We start from the raw sequence: 20,793 nt of genomic DNA, 5'->3' as shown, positions 1-20,793 counted from the left end.
GTTGCATGGTGATGTAATACATAGTAGTAGGAAAAAGAAAAAACAGAAGGTATTATATTACATTCAGGGTATATGTGAGAAATTCAGATGTCTTGGTCTTTGTGATAGGTCTTGTCGAAGAGACGGGTCTTTAGCAGTTTCCAGAAATTGGTCAGTTCGTAAACCGCTTTCAGATTGCGTGGCAGTTCTTTCCAGAGTTGTGCACTCATATAAGAAAAGGTTGATGCGTGCATTAGTTTGTACTTTAGCCCTTTACAACTGGGGTAATGGAGATTGAGGAATGTGCGAGAGGATTTTTTAGCATTCCTGGATGGTAGGTCTATCAGGTCTGACATATAGGCTGGAGCATCGCCATGGATGATCTTATGTACTAGGGTGCATACTTTGAACGTGATGCGTTCTTTGATTGGGAGCCAGTGTAGCTTAGGGAGACGTATGTGTTAGGCGGTGAGAGTCTGATATGTACGGACGGGGAGATGGATCTTGGGGTGATAGTATGAGGATCTGAAGGCGACAAAACAGTGTGGCAAGGTGGTGGCCATAGGTAGAAGGTTGCTAGGCTGTATATAGAGAGGTGTGACCAGCAGAAGAAAGGAAGATTTGATGCCTCTGTATAAGTCGTTGGTGAGGCCCCACCTGGAGTATTGTGTTCAGTTTTGGAGGCCGTATCTTGCTAAGGATGTAAAAAGAATTGAAGCAGTGCAAAGAAAAGCTACGAGAATGGTATGGGATTTGCATTACAAGACGTATGAGGAGAGACTTGCTGACCTGAACATGTATACCCTGAAGGAAAGGAGAAACAGGGGTGATATGATACAGACGTTCAAATATTTGAAAGGTATTAATCCGCAAATGAACCTTTTCCAGAGATGGGAAGGTCGTAGAACTAGAGGACATGAAATGAGATTGAAGGGGGGCAGACTCAAGAAAAATGTCAGGAAGTATTTTTTCAAGGAGAGAGTGGTGGATGCTTGGAATGCCCTCCCGCGGGAGGTGGTGGAGATGAAAATGATAACAGAATTCAAAAATGCGTGGGATAAACATAAAGGAATCCTGTTCAGAAGGAACGGATCCTCAGAAGCTTAGAGGAGATTGGGTGGCAGAGCCGGTGGGGGGGGGGGGGGGGGGGCTGGTGGTTGGGAGGGGGGGCTAGTGCTGGGCAGACTTCTACAGTCTGTGCTGTTATAATGGCAAATACTAATCAAGGTCAGGTATACACAAAAAGTAGCATATTTGAGTTATCTTGTTGGGCAGACTGGATGGACCGTGCAGGTCGTTCTCTGCCGTCATCTACTATGTTACTATCCAGCTTATTTTTTAACAAGAAGGCCGGCCATCTTCCGACACAAATCGGGAGATGGCCGGCCATCTCCTAAACCCGGCCAAATCGGTATTATCGAAAGCCAATTTTGACCGGCTTCAACTGCTTTCCGTCACGGAGCCGGCCAAACTTCAAGGGGCGTGTTAACAGGGTACAGAAGGCGGGACGGGGGCGTGGTTATGAGATGGCCAGCTTCGCCCGTTAATGGAAAAAAGAAAGCCGGCCCTGATGAGCATTTGGCCGACTTTACCTGGTCCCTTTTTGTTAACGACCAAGCCTCAAAAAGGTGCCCGAACTGACCAGATGACCACCGGAGGGAATCAGGGATGACCTCCCCTGACTCCCCCGTGGTCACCAACCCCCTCCCACCCACCCCTAAAAATTAAAAAACATTTTGTTGCCAGCCTCTATGCCAGCCTCAAATGTCATACCCAGCTCTATCACAGCACTATGCAGGTCCCTGGAGCAGTTTTTAGTGGGTGCAGTGCACTTCAGGCAGGCGGACCCCGGCCCATCCCCCCCTACTTGTTACACTTATGGTGGTAAATGGGAGCCTTCCAACCCCCCCCCCAAAAAAAACCCTCTGTACCCACATGTAGGTGCCCCCCTTCATCCCTAAGGGCAATGGTAGTGGTGTGCAGTTGTGGGTAGTGGGTTTTAGGGGGGATTTGGGGGGGGGCTCAGCACACATGATAAGGGAGGTATGCACCTGGAGCAATTTTTTTAAGTACACTGCAGTGCCCCCTAGGGTGCCTGGTTGGTGTCCTGGCATGTCAGGGGGACCAGTGCACTACAAATGCTGGCTCCTCCCACGACCAAATGCCTTGGATTTGGCCGGGTTTGAGATGGCCACCATTAGTTTCCATTATCGCTGAAAACCAATGCCGGCCATCTCTAAAGCCGGCCCAAGTGTTGTTTCGATAATACGGTCGGGACGCCGCTTTACGGGGCCAGCCTTGAAGATGGCAGCCCTTATAGATGGCCGGCCCCGTTAGATTTTGCCCCTCTATGTAACTTTCTAGGCGTATTCTACAATGCAGTGCATGTAAATTCTAATGCAGGCAGGGCTATGGGTGTGGAATGAGCAGGTTGTGGGCATGTCAAAAAACTACGTGCATTATTATAGAATACACCCAATCTGCGCCTAACTTAGGGATCCTTTTACTAAGATACTAAAAAGTGGCCTGTGGTAGTGTGGGCGCATGTTTTGGGCATGTGATGGGCCATTTTTTACCGCAGATGGGAAAAAGAGCTTTTTTTAAATGGGCTGAGAAATGGGCATGCGCTGAAATTAAAACTAAAAATTTGAAATACAAACAGGCTTATGCTACTACCTTTGCGTACAAAAGTACACAGTTTTGGAACGCACTACCCATGTCCCTAAAAACCATGACCAATCTAACCAGCTTTCGCAAAGCTTTGAAAACACATCTCTTCAACAGAGCTTACAAACGTCACCCTCAATGAAACAAATCATTCCTTAAACCACCCAAGTACACCAAAACACCTCTCACACAACCTTACCTAACACCTTCTACCTAAATTCCTCTCTCACCCCAGCTTATGATCGACTGTTTTCTTAAATCATGTAATGACGTTCTCATTTCCATAATCTGTAAGCCACATTGAGCCTGCAAAAAGGTGGGAAAATGTGGGGTACAAATACAATAAATAAATAAACTAGCGAGCACCTATTTACAGCCTAAGCCCTTACTGCCACCCATTGACTTAGCGGTAAGGGCTTATGTGCTACCCACGTGGTAATCATGCAGCACATGCCAATTTCTGATTACCGCTGGGAATGCCCCCCCCCCCCCCCCCATGGTAGAAAATAGAAATGTATTTTCTACCATGGGATTCAGCGCACACCAAACTCAGAATTACCACCAGATGCACGCGCTAGCCTGGTAGTAGTGCCGATTTGACATGTGCTACCCACACATTAGCCCTCCTTCACCTTAGTAAAAGGGCACTTTAGGCATTTAGGCTTGAGTTTAAGTGACCTAAATGGATGCACCTAAATTCTAGTCACAAGAACGGCATGTGAGCATATTCTAGAAACTACACGTAATCACGCTAATCGTATGGTTTTTTTGGCACTGATTTTTAAGGTGCCATTTATAGAATTTGGCCCTATATCTATGCAATTCATAGTTTTATCTATCTCTGTACAGAAGACAAGCTCCAGAAGCAACAGACAGCACCAGGAAATAAAGCAGGGGCATAGCCACTGGTGGGCCTGGACGGGCCCAGGCCCAGCCACTTTTGCTCCAGGCCCGCCCAGCCTCTTCTGCCTTCTCTCCCCGTTCACGTGGTCTGCTCATTTTTTACTGCCCTGAAACGCTGTTCTCCCTCCAGCACCGGCGATTCCCATAGCCAGCCTTCTGCCAGCGCACGTTGTCGGGGCCTCTTCTCAGGCGCGTCCCACCTATTCTGCAACGTCCTGTGTCCCACCTTTGCAGAAAACAGGAAGTTGCAGAGTAGGCGGGACGCGCCTGAGAAGAGGCTTCGACAACACGCGCTGGCAGAAAGCTGGCTATGGGAATCGCAGGTGCTAGAGGAAGAACGGCGCTTCAGGTCAGTAAAAATGACCAGAACTGATCATGTGCAGGGGGCTGTCGCGGGGGGGGGGGGGGGGGGGGGGTAGCGGGTGGAGAGGAAATGCGGCAGCGGCGAGTGGATGGAGAGGAAATGCGGCGGTGGTGGCGGCGGGGGGTGGTAGCGGGTGGAGAGGAAATGCGCAGCCTGTGCCCACCCAGTCCACCTCCAGGCCCATCTAAAAATTAAACTCTGGCTATGCTACTGAAATAAAGTAGTCCAAAATGGGAGTTCCAAAGTTTATTAATAATAATTATATATCTGACATGGCTGAGTTTCGCCTAATAAGACTGCACTAAGAGTCAGAAAATGTTTATAAAACACAAGAACACTATGACAAAAGTCTTCCAACAAAAGGGATAAACCAACCACTCTATGAATGTCTCCCTCACTCACTCAAAAGGGGCAGAAAACTACTGCCACTGAAACTTGGTGAGAGAGACATTCTCAGTGTGGTTAGTTTATCCTTTTTGTTGGAAGACTTTTGTCATAGTGTTCTTGTGTTTTATAAACATCTCCTAACCCTGTTAAAACTTTATTAGGCTAAACTCGGCCATGTCAAGACATATTTTTATTAATGAACTTTGGAACTCCTATTTTGGACTATTTTGTGCTTCCAGTGCTGATAGGCTAGCATTCGCCTCCTTGTGTGTTTGGTATTTTCACAAAAGAAAAATTCAAACTTTAGCTTTGGGGATGATTTTTTTTTCTCTCCTACCCTGAAACAGTTAAATAGCTATTGCAAAACATAACTCAGGCGTAAGCTCTTAACATATAAGAAAAGGAAAAAAACCAAGGTATTCTATAAAGTGAAACAAAAGCAAAGATGTTTCTAGGCTCCACAGCAGAAACTTGTTTTTCTAGTTTAGTAGGTTCAACAGAAGTATGGGTTTTTCTCTAATTAAATATTAAAGTGTTGTATGGGACTTTTAAATAATCTCAGCTACACATCTACTACATGCAAAAATCACTTCTTCTACACACCTGTGCTGCTGCTGCTTCAGTCCCTTCTGTCCAGCACAGTGTCTTCACAATTCTTCTGGAGCCTTCTTCACCACACCTTGTCCATGCCCTTTTCACTGCTGTTAACTGCTAGCTGTCCACATACCTGTGCCTGTCCTCCAGTACATTCTTACACACACTCTCACTTGCAGGCCACACCATCCTCACTGCATATCCTCCACATGTCTTCCCCCAAAGACCAGTGGTTCCTCCCCTGTGCCCATAGTCTTTCCTCTCTCTCACTCAGTCCATTACAGACTATTGTCCATTCCTCCACAGTCCCTCCCCGCCCCCCACCTCTATGTTCCATTTTATTGCCTTCACAGCAGGGGGCCCCTTGTGATTGTTCCCTATATCCTCCCCTATAGTCATTATTCCTCTGCAAATTTTCCTGCAATGGACTACAGTAGAGAACCTAAAAGACAACGCATTTCCCTTTGGTTCAATAAGATCTTGGTAGAGCAAAAACGTATGGTCAGGGAGCTTGAAGAAAATGAAGAAAGGAAATGACAGATGGAGGGACATTTCGAAAGAATGTTCAAGTCAGAATTGGGACGACCTGACATCCAAAAAAAAAACAAAAAACATCCATCTCACAGCCATTTTCAAACAAGAAAAATGTTGGGATTTCCTGTTCAAAAATATGTGAGAATGATCTTGCACTGAAAGCATCCAAAATGAACAGCCATTTTCCAAAATGAAACATTCAAAATAAACACCAAAAAGCAGATACAAAAATGTCTGTCTGGCATCATGTGTACAAATATGGCCACACAGACATCCTGCAGAGCAGAGGAGCACCCTAGTGCTCAGTGCAGTAGACCTTAAACAACAGGACCCAGGTAAAAATCCCACCTTAATTCCAATATATGTTATGTGAGCCCTCCAGAAACATAAAAACCTACTGTACCTAAAGGTACACCACTACAAAAGCCATTATTTATTTTATTTTATTTGTTACATTTGTATCCCACATTTTCCCACCTATTTGCAGGCTCAATGTGGCTTACATAGTACCGTAATGGCATTCGCCAAGTCCAGTAAAGAAACAAATACAAGGTGATATTGTGGTCAAATAAAGGTACCTGTGTTTCAGGTATAGTGGGGATCAAGGAGAGGAAAGGTTATGTGGAGGGGCATAATCGAACGTCGCCGGCCAAAGAGATCGCCGGCGATCTATTTTGGTGGCGGCGCTACAGCTGGCCAGAACCGTATTATCGAAAAAGATGGCCGGCCATCTTTTTTTCGATAATACGGTTTAGCCCAGCCAAATGCCAGAGTTCACCGGGGTTGAGATCGCCGGTTTTGTTTTTCAGCAATAGTGGAAAAAAATGCCGGCGATCTCCAACCCGGCAACATCCAAGGCATTTGGTCGTGGGAGGAGTCAGCATTTGTAGTGCGCTGGTCCCCCTCACAAGCCAGGACACCAACTGGGCACCCTAGGGGTCAGTGCGGTGGACTTCAGAAAAGGCTCCCACATGCATAGCTCCCTTGCTTTGGGTGCTGAGCCCCCCAACCCCCCCCCCCGAACCCACTACCCACACATGTACAACACTACCATAGCTCTTAGGGGTGAATGGGGCAACTACATGTGGGTACAGTGGGTTTTGGAGGGCTCCCATTACCAGCACAAGTGTTACAGGTAGGGGGGGATGTGCCTGGGTCCGCCTGCCTTAAGTGCACTGCGGTACCCACTAAAAGTGCTCCAGGGACCTGCATACACGCAGGCCTCTAGGACTTGTTGCTGCTGTATAACCTTGGCACACCAGTTGACACCTGAAGACTAATCTCTTTGAAAACGTCCTTTATTGGAATAAGCACGCTTACTCACAGTTAACTACAGATCAGAGGTTGTGCCCGACTGGTAAAGAGTCTTCCTGGTACTGAGATTAGCAGTAGGTCAGAGCTGGCAGAATGGTGTACAGTGCCCTCTTTCAGCTACATTCAAGGTAATAACTAAGTTCTCTAACGTGGGTAACACATGAAAGGGATCTAAAAGTGGCTGACAAAAATGGCCACTACCTCATGGACTACCGGAAACAAAACTGGATACACTCTGACCCAGTTAGCAGGGGGAAAAGCACCATGGGAGTAGAGCCCACTACCCTACACCCACCACAATGCATTGCTGATGTGACTCTGCAGTGCACCTAACAGAAAAGGTGTCACACTCACCTGAGAGCCACATCACAACCAGGGAAAGGCTGTCAGAGGATAGAACGCATTCTGCTGTCATGGAGGTGGGTACGGCATTTGAGGCTGGCATACAGGCTGGCAAAAAAGGTTTTTAGTTTTATTGTTTTAGTGTGGGAGGGGGTTGGTGACCACTGGGGGAGTACGGGGAGGTCATCCCCGATTCCTTCCGATGGTCATCTGGTCAGTTGGGGCACCTTTTTGAGGCTTGGTCGTGAAAATAAAAAGACCAAGTAAACCCGGCAGCTCTCCTGGTCCTCTCCTGGTCCTCCTCCTCCTCTCTGCGTAAATGTTTTTTTGGCGGGGGGTTCAGTGCAGTGCACCGCGGGTCATGTCCAGATGTGCCGGATTGCAGAAGTCTCCCATGACGCAAGACGCAAACACCTGCAGCATGGCCATGCTGCTATGGCCTAAAGTTCCTCTCCCCCCGTAGTGCACACAATAACACCGCATGCAGTGCCACATGGAAAGGCTGCCAGCTCTGTTGCGGCGTGGCTCCTCATCTCCACACTGTGCCAGGTCACGGGTGCTGGACCGGGACTGCTGCCCTCGCTGGATGCGATCAGCATCAGCTTGTGTTCGTTGTTGATCGATTCAACCTCCCCCCCCCCCCCCCCCCCAGCAGCACCTTCCTGTGGCCTCACACAACACACAGGCAGGAACCAGCACAGTACTCTGCTCAGGGGCGTAACCAGACTTCGGTGGGAGGGGGTCCAGAGCCCGAGGTGAGGGGGCACATTTTAGCCCCCATCACTGCCGCTGACCCTCCCCCCCGCTGCCGTCACCAACAACTTTGACCCCCCCCCCCCCGACGACGACCCTCTCGACCCCGTCACCTACCTTTGATGGCGGGGGGACCCCAACCCCCACCAGCCGAGGTCCTCTTCTTCTGGTGCAAGGCTTCGTTCTGTTTCTGTGAGTCTGTTGTACGTGCAGGATGACAGACTCACAGAATCAGAACGAAGCCTTGCAGATCAGCAGGCAACGCGGCCGTTGGCTGATCTGCAAGGCTTCGTTCTGTTTCTGTGAGTCTGACGAGGACATCAGACTCACAGAAACAGAACAAAGCCTTGCACCGGAAGAAGAGGACCTCGGCTGGCGGGGGTTGGGGTCCTCCGCCAACAAAGGTAGTAGACGATGGCAGGGAGGGAGGGTTGGCTGCGGGAGGGGGAGTCGAGAAGTTTGTCGGCAGGGGGGTCCAGGGCGAAATCTATGGGGGCCCAGGCCCCCATGGTCCCACGTAGCTACTTCACTAGCTCTGCTGTACCACCTGCCAACAACAGCAAGCAGCAGCCCAGGTAAAATAAATATATTTTTAAAGTTATTTTTAAATGTAGAGTGTAACCAAAATGCTGGCTGGTGGGGGCTTCTGGGTAGGGGTGAACTCCTCATAGGGCAAAAAAGATACATTTATTTTTTTAACTCTAGGCAGTGAAGAGCCCACCCCCACTCAGAAGCCCACCAGCCAGCAATTTTGATTACTCTTGTAATCAAAATACTGGCTGCTGGTGGGCTTCTGGGTGGCCTTTTGTAATCAAAATGCTGGCTGCTGGTGGACTTCTGGGTAAGGATGGGGCCAGGCTGTTCACTGCCTAGAGCACAAAAAGGTATATTTAACCATTAAATATACCTTTTTTGCCCTAGGCAGTGAAGAGCCCACCTCCACCCAGAAACCCACCAACAATAAATGTTAATATTGCCCAGGTTAAAATTTTAATAAGGTTGTGTATTTCTCATGTTGGTGGGTTTTTGGGCGGAGATGATCTCTGCAGTGCCCAGGTTAAAATAAAAACAAAACAAAAAAACAAGTGTAGGCGGTTTTCTGGGTGGAGGTGGGCTTTGCAGTGCCCAGGACATTAAAAAAAAAATCTTATATTTTGTGCCATGGGGGATGGGTAGGGTAGGGGGTAGGACAGGGCTGACACTAGGCTACAGAAATGTTTGCCATTATAGTAGACTTATGTAGTAGGCTTACGTCTGGTCAAGTTTGATATGGCATAATGTAACTATATTTTAAAATGTTTTTTTCTATTACTTATGTATGTAGTTTATGTTGATGCAGGGCAGCTGTTGGGCAGGCTACTTAGAAATCCATCATCCAGTGGATTCTAAGGCATTATTTTGTAGGATCCCAAGAAACACTACTCATACTTATATACATAGTGCCCACCCATATTGGTCATTTCTGAGATGGGCGTCCTTGGTTTCCATTATTGCCGAAAATCAGAAACGACCAAGTCTAGGGATGACCATCCCTAAGGACGACCTAAATGTCAAGGTTTGGGCGTCCCCAACTGTATTATCGAAACGAAAGATGGATGTCCATCTTGTTTCGATAATAAGGATTTTCCTACCCCTCCACCAGGACGTTTTGCGAGGACGTCCTCAACAAAACTTGGGCGTCCCTTTCAATTATGCCCCTTTATGTAACACAGGGCAGTACAACCAGCATTATAGCCCTTTAACTCATCTTAAGGTGAAAATAGTGCAGGTTAGTGCCCTAACACAGCATTATAACTACCTCCTCAATGTATGGAATCCTGACATTTAGGCACCTACGTGTAGACTTATCTGCAGCAATCTCATTTGGGCATTTAAGTGGTATTCTAAAATTTGGCATCAAATGGCATAGCACATATTTTTAAGAGGAGCATTCACATGGGTGGGCTATAGGCAGGGCAGACCTTTAGATGGGCAAATTATAGAATACTGTAAGCTGCCTGCGTGCCTGCTACAGTTAGATGCCCTCAATTACACCAGGGCAATGGCAGGTGTAAATGGGACTACCTAAATGTACACTAGTATTTGACAAAGAAATGTGGGCACCCAAATGTCCATATAGAATAGGCTCTCACTCCATGTTACCGGGGCACCTTACGGAGGCACCTTGTAGAATTGCTTTCTTGGTGTGGATGGACAGACTGGATAGGCTGTATGGTCTTTATCTACCATCATTTCCTATATTTCTGTGTAAGAGGAGATGGAAAATAAATTGATCAAAGATCCACAATACAGAAATCTGACATGCTCCAGCCCTATAGTTCACTTGTTCTCAACCCAATCCTCAGGACACACCTAGCCAGTCAGGTTTTCAAGATACACAAAACGAATATGCATGAGATAATTTGTATGCAACGGAGGCGTGGCATGTAGATTTCTCTTATACATATTCATTGTGGAAATCCTGAAAACCTGACTGGCTAGGTGTGTCCTGAAGACCAGATTAGGAACCCCTGCTATAGTTCAATGGACTGTAGAATTCAGAAGGAAAGAGATGAAGAAAGGGTGATCTGTGCAAATCATTTGGGGGACCTTTTACTAAGCCATGGTAGGCACTAGAATGTGCCTATCAGACAGCAGAAAGCACTGCTGCGGGACGCGCTGAGGCGACCCATGGTAATTTGTCTATCAGCACACACTACTCCCTCCCTAAAAAAACTAGGGGGGGGGGGGTTGGTGCTGGAGGTGTGTCTATGGGCAGAGAGTAGGCTTGCCCTGCTCTAATTGGGTAGCATGGGTACACTGCCCCAATAGTGCAGGGCTAACGCAGGAGCCTGTAGCGCCTGCTAAATAGGTGGCGGTAAGGGCTCCCGTGGTAATGGCAACACGTTAATTGGGAAATTAGTGCATGGCCATTAATGACAAATGATAGAAATGCAGCCATTTTATCGCCACACTAAAAGTGGCTGCAGTGCGTGGATAACCCATATGCTGAACACAGCGCCGGCCACTTTTTAGGACAGCTTTAGTAAAAGGACCCCTTTGTTAGATATGGATTGCCAGGTGCTCAAAGAAAATGCTACAATGAAAATGAAGTGCTACTAGATCGAACTATAGTACACAAGCTTCATCCAGAACATTCTCTGGCATTTTGAAGATAATCTCTAAAGAAGGGCTGAGTGTAACTTTCAGCTCTGGTTTGACTTGTTCAGCAACATCATGTTCCTGATGCCCTGAAGAAAGGATTTTAGACAAAGTGACATTTATGTCTCTCATTGTTGTTTGTGTCTACTTTGGAACTTTCCCCATATTGTCCATTCCTAGGAATCCTACATATTGACTCTACATGCCTCGTGCTGTTGCATAAACTGTGAACTATTGCCACTGGAAGGAAGAAGCATTAAACGAATTGACGTACTGTATTGCAAACATTTTCAACAAAAGTAAAAGAGAAGAAAAAATGTTGTCTTTATTGAAAAATTTTGATAATATTGATGACCACCACTTCGTGAGCTTTTGCCTTATTTTGTATATTGTGATTATCATGTGTCAAGTCCTACGTTTATGCAATTTGTGTCCATTTGTCTTGTGTGGTTAATTTTTTTAAATTCTGTTATGCTCAATTTGCAATCTTCTTAGACTACCAGATAAGCAAAATAAATAAATAAAGTAACATAAAATAAATAGCGTGTGATCCGGGTGCTAGTAAAACCCTTCTATCTGAAGGTGAATATTTGCTGAAATGCCTTTTCAGGAGTAGAACTGCTCTGGGTGTTGAGCTCTAGGATTGTTCTATCTGGGTTCCCAGCTGGGTTATGCCCAGGGGAGGAATTAGGGGCTTCTTAGATTAGTAAAGACCCTGTTTGGAAGGAAAAGGTTATCTTGCCTCTCTTCTGCCACTCAGCAACAAGATCAGACCATTATCCCACAGTTCTAATGCCTTGCTAGGGCAGGACCTTGGAGAACCACCTGCTTTCAAGGCAAAGGGGGAAAAAAAAAAGAACCTGAAAGGGAAACAAGTCATTTTCCTTTTCCATGTTTCCTATACAACTACTACTTATAATTTCTATAGTGCTACTGGACATACGCAACGCTGTACACTTGAACATAAAGGGAATGGGAAATGGGACTTGATATACCACCTTTCTGAGGTTTTTGCAACTACATTCAAAGTGGTTTACATATATTCAGGTACTTATTTTGTACCAGGGGCAATGGAGGGTTAAGTGACTTGCCCAGAGTCACAAGGAGCTGCAGTGGGAATTAAACTCAGTTCCCCAGGATAAAAGTCCACTGCACTAACCACTAGGCTACTCCTTCACTCAGAGGAGGAGTAGCCAAGTGGTTAGGACAGTCCCTGCTCGACAGAGCTTACATTCTAATTAGAACAAACAGGACAAATAATTGATAAGGGAATTACTAAGGTGGAATGACAGAACATGGGTACGAACAAATGAATAGGGGTTAGGAGTTAAAATCAGCATCAAAAAGGTGGGCTTTTAGCCTAGATTTGAAGACAGCCAGAGATGGAGCTTTCCTATCAAGCAGGCCGAGCTCTCAAGGGTGGGATCCTAAGGACTAATACAGTCAAGAGCAAAAGAAAATAAGGGATACCCTGAGCGATCTGCAAAGAGGGTGAACTTCCCAACAAAGGCAATGTTGTTGATGCTTTCCTAAATAGCAGGATCTAGAATAAAAGATGAGGGAGAAACTGGAGGCTTTCCTTGTATAATGAGGGGCTCAGTGGTCCAGGACTGGAGTGAAGCTGAAGGATAGGACCCACTGGAAGCTAACATTAACATCACAGCAAACTTATGTGACATATAAGTCAAAGAAAAAACGAACATATGAAGCCTTAAGCTAATGGAAATTTAAGCAATCTTACCTCAGCTTTGTAAAAGGGCCCCTTACTTTGAGAGATTTAGGTGACAGTAATAACACCTTCCCTAGCCCTGTAAAAATTATTAAACTGTTTAGGAACAAATTACCCCCAATCATAACCAAACAAACATAAGGAAATTTTAACAGGAATATTGCTCTAAGAACAAGAACTTGAGGCTCGAAAGTCAGAAAGTCCTGCCTCCTCTTCTGGGGGCATGCGATGAAACTACAGTGTAGTAAATTTAAAACAAATCGGAGAAAATTCTTCTTCACCCAACGTATAATTAAACTCTGGAATTCGTTGCCGGAGAAAGTGGTGAAGGCAGTTAGCTTAGCAGAGGTTAAAAAGGGGTTGGACGGTTTCCTAAAGGACAAGTCCATAAACCACTACTAAATGGACTTGGGAAAAATCCACAATTCCAGGAATAACTTGTATAGAATGTTTGTAAATTTGGGAAGCTTGCCAGGTGCCCTTGGCCTGGATTGGCCGCTGTCGTGGACAGGATGCTGGCTCGATGGACCATTGGTCTTTTCCCAGTATGGCATTACTTATGTACTTATGTACTTCTGCATCATTCGTGGTAAGTCAGGAAATATATGAATACAAGATCTCCTAAACTTATCATTTAAATGGATGAAAAATAACCAAAGTACCAGGTTGCGGTTGGTTTCCAAAGCGAAGGTAGCCATCAAGGTTGTTCATTGTGTCACCTCTTCCAAAGATGACTGAAGAAAACCAGTTAAGTCTAAGGAAGGTGAATCAGATCTTACTAGTATCTTATTCTCATTTGAGTCTTTCTTTTTAACAGTAATATACTTGTGCTGTTCTAGACATGGTGATGGTCAAAAAGCTTCGATAGCCAGCTAAACTATTCCCAAGTAAAAACTGTACCAATAGACTCTCAATTCTTAATCCAACACTTCTTTAATGTAGCAATCATAGCAAATAAAGAAAATCAACTTACAGGTCATTTGCTTGGACAGAATTGTTGCCTTCTGTAAAACAAAGTCCCATGTCCAGCCACCTCAGAGACAAGGAAATGACCGTGCCTAAATGTAATTGCAGTTCCTGAGCTTAAGTGCTATTCTATAAACCACACCTAACTTTAAGGTCGGCTTATAGAATAGTGCTGATCAATTTTTGTAGGTGGACAAAACAGCATTTTAGCCAGAGAAATAGGCATTTAAAAAATTGATCAAGGTACACATGCATAATAATACGCATTTCCACCATGAAGCACATACTTATATGCGGAATGAGTATTGGCGTTCCTGTGGGTAGGTTGTGTGGAACTGGGGCAGACCTGCAAGATATAATGTATGTTATATATCCATGCATATCCATGCAAAGCTAGATAGACCATTTCTGTCTGCCAAGCAGCAGGTATAATAGTTTTCAAGAGGCTACTTTCTAAAGGCATGTAAGAACATATTTTGCCTTCATAAAATAGATACAGCATATGTGCCTAGGTGCCTTCATAGCCTAGGTAGCCTGCTATAAAAAAAAATCACCCTTGAAATGGGGAAATAAGAGCAATACAACAAATAATCTGATTGGCCAATTCAGATCTTAAGAAATCTTTTTGTGTGGGGGGGGGAGGGAGGGCTAATGCATGTAGATTTCTTTCTTGCACAATTTTCACATACAGCTATTCCAATATTTCTCTTTTAATTACTAGATTAAAGCAATGTAAAAAAAAACAGTGTTGCTTTCTGTTTGCTTCGTTTTATTTAGTTGGAGTCAAACAGCATTTTTGCTCTGTATAATTTTTGTGGGAAAAATTACAACTCTGTTAAATGACATATTTCCCATACAGAGTAAATACAAAGCAACATTTCTGCTTTCCTATCAATCTGGACTTAGTTTTTGAGCATCAGTGAATTTAGGCATAGATGTGGAACAAGAAAGGTACACAATTCCAATTTCCAGTGAAGGTTTCATTTTTCACTGAACATAAACCAGGCATGAAAAAAGCATGCACAGGACACCCCACCCCCTACCCCTTTCAATTGACGTTTGATTCTTAATTCAATGACATCTGATACAAGTGAAGATGGAGAGAAAGAAGAGCATTCAATGGGAACTTTGCTCTTGTGATTATGGGAACTCAACAAGGGCTGACTAAAAAGAAACAAAAAAAAAAGTTGGCCTGCACTGTTCCCTGCTCCTGTGTTCCTCATAGGTGACTAATACCTTGTTGCCATGGAGACAGAGGTAGGCAGGTCAAGTGTCTTGTGGACTATATATCACGCCTATTTCAACTGACAACTTTCAGAACAGGCAGTTCGGTTTTTAACAAAACCCCATCTCATGTGAGTACAAGATTTTAAACTTTTTAAATGTTTACTGAATGACATGAAAACCAAATAATCAGCCTCATGTATTCCTTTTGTTATGTTCACCGTAAGATCAACCCCTTGCAAATTCTGCGCTTGAGAGAATTATCTAGAATGTTTACCAGTTTATCTAGATGAATTTGTATTTACTTAGTATAATGTTGAGCAGAATGTTTTGTACTAACAATCCATGTATTGTAGAACCTACATTTCTTAATTATGCATAACATCACATTTTTATGCTCTGATTCACAAATATTGATGATAAGAAATGTACAGCAGGGTGTGACTAGGTTGCAAAGGAATGAAACTTGAACAGTCTTAGAGCTAAATGTCTGTGCAATTGTAATAGTGGTGTTTCCTGAAAGCATTTATTCGTGTTACAATTCCTATTAGATTTTACTTTCTTTCTTTTGCTATTCATTTATTTAACCAACTTTGCTTTAATTTTTAATGAAATTATTTTTAGCATTGTATAAAGCATGGAAAAAAGAATGCAAGTCCCAATTTGCTGTATAGAGCATACAGATACTAGAGGTGTGCATCCCCAAAATGTTCACTTGGAGGGGCATAATTGAACAGGGCGCCCAAGTTTTCCTGAGGGCGTCCTCGCAGGACGTCCCCGCGAAGTGGCGGGGAAACCCGTATTATTGAAACAAGATGGGTGGCCATCTTTCGTTTCGATAATACGGTCGGGGACACCCAAATCTCCACATTTGGGTCGACCTTAGTGTGCTGAGCCCCCCAACCCCCCCCCCCCCCAAACCCCACTCCTCACAACTGTACACCACTACCATAGCCCTTAGGGATGAAGGGGGGCACCTAGATGTGGGTAAAGTGGGTTTGTGGTGGGCTTTGGAGGGCTCGCATTTACCACCACAAGTTTAACAGGTAGGGGGGGGATGGGCCTGGGTCCGCCTGCCTGAAGTGCACTGCGATACCCACTAAAACTGCTCCAGGGAGCTGGGTATGATATTTGAGGCTGGCATAGAGGCAGGCACAAAATATTTAAAAAATATTTTTAGGGTGGGAGGGGGTTAGTGACCACTGGGGGGGTTAGTGAGTAGGGGGAGGTCATCCCTGATTCCCTCTGGTGGTCATCTGATCATTTAGGGCACATTTTTGTGGCTTGGTCGTAAAACAAAAGGACCAAGTAAAGTCGGCCAAGTGTTCATCAGGGATGCCCTTCTTTTTTCCATTATCGGCCGAGGACACCCATGTGTTAAGCAAGCCCCAGTCCCGCCTTCGCTACGCTTCTGACACGCCCCTGTGAACTTTGGTCATCCCCGCGACGGAAAGCAGTTGAGGATGCCCAAAATCGGCTTTCAATTATGCCGATTTGGGCGACCCTGGGAGAAGGACGCCCATCTCCCGATTTGTGTTGAAAGATGGGCGCCCTTCTCTTTCGAAAATGAGCCCATTGGTTTAGTTTCCAGTGTCCTTTACAAGAATTTTCTCCTTTTTTTTAAATTTCAAGAGCAATATTGTTCCAAAAATGTGTGCACTATTTCCCAAAATGTGCACACGTGATTGGAATATTGCTCTTGAAATTTAAAAAAAAAAGGAGAAAATTCTTGTAAAAATGAATGAAATTTCAGGCTTTTTACTGACATTTTGGGTCAAAAATAACATAAAGTAACATGTCATTTCCCATGTTGTTTTAAAACCATGCACGTCCCTAACAGATATGTAGGGATATTTTTACAGTATGAACTATTTTTCAATATAGCTTGTAAATAAGTTTCCTACACCATATAAATACATCTGTTAATAATGTGGCTAGAAGAGCATTTTCTTGTTTTGTTATAGTTAGTGAGGGCATGGGGTGGGCCACGGGGGCCATGGCTGCACCAATATTGTGCTCAATAGAGCATCAACCACTAGAGAGCTTGTGGGTGGGGTTGTAGGTTGGTGTGTTGGTGCCTACAAACAAAAAGGTGTTCTGCTGCCTCTCAATGAGGGACTGTAACATTTTTTAGCAGAAACTTTTAAAAACTATACATCGGGGGATTGCTTTTTATGTCCATTGACCAGGTGCGGAATGGGAAAGCTTTTTTTGGAAAGAGGAGCCGTGTATGGATAATTCTAAACAAAAAAACATTGTTTCCTAGTAAGGGTTCATTGTGTACCATGTATAAGAAGACTGTGTTCAATGGAACAATGGGCTCCTTTCAACCATTCCAACCATATAATAGCAATATTGAAATCTTAGTTACACATGTCATTATTGACATTTTCATGTTATGCAATAATATTTGAATATTGCAACTGAATGTTGTACTTGAGTGCTGAAACTATATGCTATGATTCACTGAAACAAACCCAGTTATTTAATCTAACCAATCATTAAAAAAAAATACAGGGACTTCCGGTGGAGCCGAGCGGGAAGATGGCCGCCGACTAGAGGGCTCCGCGACGCCGCGCGAGAGATCTCCTTCTCCCCCCGCCTACTGGGCTCACCCGCGGCAAGCAACGATACATAAAGGTCCCGAGAGCACGGAGATGTAGGCGGGTGCCGGCAAAAGTGCCCCGCGGTATCGTGGCCGAATTAATTCCACCGCATGTGCCGCGATTCAAGATGGCGGCCGGAAGACTCCTAGAGCGGGCAGAGGAATGAGCGGCAGCATAACAACGCGGCGGATGGCGGCCTGGTAAGGAAATGGGCCCAGAGGCAGGGAAGATCGATAAATAGAGGAGAGATTGAGAGACACTCCTTTTCTGCTGCTCCCTCCCCGATCTGAAGAGGGCTTTAGCCCGTTCCCTTACAATTTCCTTAGTTGAAGGGGGAAATAAGCCAATGCCTACGCAATAGAGATGCAGTGACATAATAATGACTTGGGTAAATTAAAGAACTCATTGTAACAGCCCCGCAATCTCTAGACAAAACAACTGCATATAAAGGAGAAGAACTGTGTTCAGAGTGATTCTATAATATATGTTGGATAAAGAATCAACTTAAAGAGAGTGTTACCCTGGTCATAATATTCAAACTATCCTTGAAGGTGGAATAGCAGTGCACACGGGGCATAGAAAATCCGGTCCCACAGACATTTTCTGATAAGAACGACAGCTCCATAGTGCAGGTGCACAAAGCACAGTACTGGACGAATCATAGACTGCATGGAGCAATACCTAAAGCCTAAATCTGCCGGCACAACCCGAAGTGGCACCAAATTCGACAAGGGGAAAAACACTCCCCCACCCACAGGAGCGCGAATGGCTGAGGGGAAACTTGAAAAACTCGGGGACTTCTCTGAAAAACAATTGGCCCAAATCACCATGGCAGTGAGTGCTGCACTTAACCCCAGATTTGATTTGCTAGAACGCCAAATGAGTAACATGGAAGCTAACATGGCAGATACAGTGAAGAGACTGGGAGAAACGGAAAGCAGAATATCCGCTTTGGAAGATACCAGAGCACAGCACACCCAAGATGTAGCCCGGATGACGGAGCAACTCAAGGCACAACAAGACAAGATTGAAGATATGGAGAACAGAGCAAGAAGATGTAACCTGCGCATTGTGGGTCTACCAGAGGCAATTCCAGAGAAAACCTTAGGGCACGTTCTGGAGCAGTGGCTCAAAAAAGAGCTGGCTCTGTCTGATAGCTACGGAGAACTGTGCATCGAAAGGGCCCACAGGCTGGGCCGGTGGCAACAGGGGCAGCAAAGACCCAGATTGGTGATAATCAAAGTTCACAATTACTTGCACAAAGAAGAAATTATGAGGGGCTTCCGTTTAAAAAGAGACACTCTGAGCTATGACGGAAACCAGATAAGAATATTCCAAGACTATTCTGCAGGAGTGCAAGAACAAAGGCGCAGATTTCATCCGCTCTGCATGACACTAGTCAACCGGAAAACAAGATTCTTGCTACTTTATCCAGCTGTTTTAAAGATTCAGCATGAAAACAAATGGCGTTCCTTCCAATCAGTGCAAGAGGCCCAGCAATTTATAGACACTGAATTAAAGGCGCCTGATGAGGCGCCAACTTGACTATGAGAAAAGAGAAATCCAGTTGATGAACCGCATAACCTTTGCAAGTATAGGAGGAAACATGATGATGTGATTTACTAAGGTTGTATAAGGCATTTGCTGATGTTACATAGTTAAAGTGATAATATGATATCTGCCAGATTGATAAAACTAATGGTGGAGGAAGTTTATACATGCAAGGGCCATATTAGAATTGATCTAAAAAAAAGGGGGGGGAGCTACCACTTAGGCCGAGAGGAGGAATGGGGGGGGGAGGGGAAATCTCATAGCGGTAACGTGTCACCTGGAAGCAGAGAAGCAACGGTTAGGGTTGGAAGGGAGGGGGGCTCAGGCAACGGGATAAGGGGATGGAGACTTCGAAAGACACAATGTTTTAAGGGGGGAGGGTGCTCCAGAGCTAAAGGAATTGGGTGGCACACACGGGTTAAGCAAAAGGGAAGCATACATAGGAACTGCGTACCAATGGGGAAAAGGAAATGTATGAAGCCACTGGGGAAGGGCTGGGACCCAGGGGCTAAATTATCAGAGAACAAATATTGGAAAATAGCAAACCCACACAGTCACACACTGTAAAATAGTCACTTGGAATGTAGGCGGCGTTACATCTCCCATTAAAAGGAAAAAGATTCTGGCACATTTAAAACACCTCAATGCAGACATAGCTTGTTTACAGGAAACAAAGTTGACGGCAGCAGAACATGAAAAACTCAAACAGGGATGGATAGGACAGGTGATACATGCATCCGCAGATGGGCGAAGGGGGGGAGTTGCAATATGTATTCATCGTCGACTGGCCTGTAAGGTAGAGAAGATCTTTCATGATCCCAAAGGAAGATTCCTCCTGGTTAAGCTCTGGTTACAAGGGAGGGAATTATATCTACTGAATGTTTATGCTCCTACCCCTCCTGAGGGCTCCTTTTTCCCAGGGTTGTTGAGGAGGCTGATACCATATGAAGACAAACACCTGATTGTAGCAGGGGATATGAATATTTCCATAGACCCCAGAATGGATTATTCAGGCGAGGGTGGCAGGGGAGTAGAAGGTAGGAGGGGGTCACTGATGTTAAACGAGTTCACTAACTCTCTCTCTGTAGTGGACACATGGCGTAATTTGCATCCAGATCAAAAAGAGTATACACATCGGTCCAGGGCCCATGGGACATGGGGAAGATTAGATTACATATTCATTTCAGCAGCCTTGTTTCATAGTGTAAGGGACACGAAAATAGAGGAGGTTCTGATATCTGATCATAGCCCGGTCTGGTTGGAGCTAGAGGCCCCAGGAGGCTTTCAGCCGTCCAGGCGCTGGAGGTTCCCTGGACACCTGATAAAGGATAAATCTTTTCAAAAATTCTTAACGAAAAAGTGGGAAGAATATGAATTATTCAATAAAGACCACAAATCGAATCCACAGTTGTTTTGGTGTGCAGGAAAGGCGGTGCTGCGGGGGGATCTGATAGCATATGTAGCAAGTAAACGGAAAAAGAATGCAGCTAGCCTGTTACAGTTGAATAAGCGGCTGCGGAAAGCCAGGCGTCAGTATATAGAACAAAAGTCCACGGCTGCTAGAGAAGCTTATTTGTCTTTACAGGCCGCGGTAAACTCCCTATTGCATGAAAAAATGTTACAGAATAGAACTTTCCAAAAATATAAGTTCCACCGCTTTGGAAACAGAGCAGGAGGTATGCTGGCCCGGCTAGTTCGGAAGTGGGAGGGAAATAGAACAATATCAGCCTTGAAAGAAA

The 20,793-nt window shown here is 45.0% G+C and overlaps 1 protein-coding gene across 4 annotated transcripts in view; it reads left to right on the top strand.

The window, feature by feature from the left end:
* The window catches only part of LOC115469118 (anterior gradient protein 3-like), a 67,182-nt gene that overhangs the window by 14,593 nt on the left and 31,796 nt on the right, over positions 1-20,793 (top strand). The window contains exon 1 of one of the 4 annotated variants that reach the window (XM_030201465.1): positions 14,921-15,028. The exons of 2 other annotated variants lie outside the window; for them this stretch is intronic. The gene's annotated coding sequence lies outside the window, so the exon portion shown is untranslated. Of the gene's footprint in view, positions 1-14,920; positions 15,029-20,793 lie in introns of those variants that run through there. One more of the 4 variants, XM_030201439.1, reaches the window with a different exon arrangement.

The sequence above is a fragment of the Microcaecilia unicolor genome, chromosome 1 (genome assembly GCF_901765095.1).
Source record: "Microcaecilia unicolor chromosome 1, aMicUni1.1, whole genome shotgun sequence".
Taxonomy (NCBI): Eukaryota; Metazoa; Chordata; class Amphibia; order Gymnophiona; family Siphonopidae; genus Microcaecilia; species Microcaecilia unicolor.
This window is presented reverse-complemented; position numbering and strand designations above follow the sequence as displayed.